A 1,232-nucleotide genomic window follows, 5' to 3' on the forward strand; every position below is an offset into this window, starting at 1 on the left:
CAAGTTCTAGAGGCTCCTGAAAAATCACTTGCAGACTTTGCTTTATTCGAAGTGAGTTTCTGAGGTTCTGTGTCCTGTGAAGCCCAGGACAGTGTTGTTATCTGGTGTCCAGGACTGAAGTTTAGGGATCTGGGTTTTGCAGAGCCTCCCCTAGGGCCTGATATGTAGTGGGTGCCCAATAAATATTTGTTGCTGCATGAAGGACCTCTTGAGAGGGGTTGGTGAGGCAGTGCTGTGGGATTCTGAAAAGCAAAGAAGTTTGGAGTTGCCAAACACAGTGGCTCATCCTTGAAAGGGGGGGAGCCACTAAACGTCTGGGAAGAAAAGAAGAATTGGAGAAAGGGACTGAAGGGCCTTGGGACTGAGCAAAGATAACAATAGTCTTCTGGGGACAGTGACCCCAGCAACTCTGGGGTCTGCTGAGCTCTGGGCTTCCTCTCTAGTCAGACACCTAGATGAGAGCACCTGTCTCATCTCAGACATGGAAGCCAGGACTGCTGTCCAGTTTTCCACCCTCTGTCATGCACTTCTAGGAAAGTTCCACTTTCCAGATGGTGGAGGTAAGACCTGGAGAGGCCTTTTCTTTAGAACAGCCTTCTGCCCTGCCATTTGTGTTGGTAGCTTATCCAGCATCATGCTTGGGGGTCTGAGATGGGACAGGAGCTAGGGTTCAGAACATTCCTGGTGGATAGACGGGTCAGAGATGTGCACAAGGGGCAGCAGGTTTGTATCCTCGGTGGGAGTGAGAGTGGGGATTGTCACTCACCTGCCTCTGACTCGGGTGGCAGTAAAAAAGCCAGCAGAACCAAGAGCAGGAATGGCCACATCTTCCCAGGAAAGCAGCCCAGTTTGGATCACTGGTGTTCTTTCGTGCTCTCTTTTAGCTCCCGGGAGAGGAAGGAGGTGCAGGTGGGCTCAGTGACTTTGAGTTCCCCTCTGGTTTTGTAGTGCTTCATACTAGAAGGCTTTTAATGAAAGCTTCCCCATCGTCACACCTCCTGCCTGATGACGTTCTCTGGGTGGTTATGTGAGAATTCAGCAGTGACCACAGCTGATGAGTCAGAGCAGACAACTTGTTCCAGCCCAGAGCAGGAACCCAAAGGAACAAGGTGGGGACTTTAGGATGTGGTATTGACCAGTAGAGGACTGGAGCCTAGAAACCTGAGTTCCGAGTAATAGACCACCCATCAAGCCCATCAAGATAATTTCTTTTGCAGATGTGTATTTAGGCC

General features: G+C 50.3%; 1 pseudogene; it reads right to left on the reverse strand.

Moving 5' to 3' along the window:
- Window positions 1–982, reverse strand: part of LOC109378557 (mast cell protease 1A-like) — an 11,369-nt pseudogene extending 10,387 nt beyond the window's left edge.
- Window positions 983–1,232: the final 250 nt, after the last annotated feature.

The sequence above is a fragment of the Hipposideros armiger genome, unplaced genomic scaffold (genome assembly GCF_001890085.2).
Source record: "Hipposideros armiger isolate ML-2016 unplaced genomic scaffold, ASM189008v1 scaffold_2145, whole genome shotgun sequence".
Taxonomy (NCBI): Eukaryota; Metazoa; Chordata; class Mammalia; order Chiroptera; family Hipposideridae; genus Hipposideros; species Hipposideros armiger.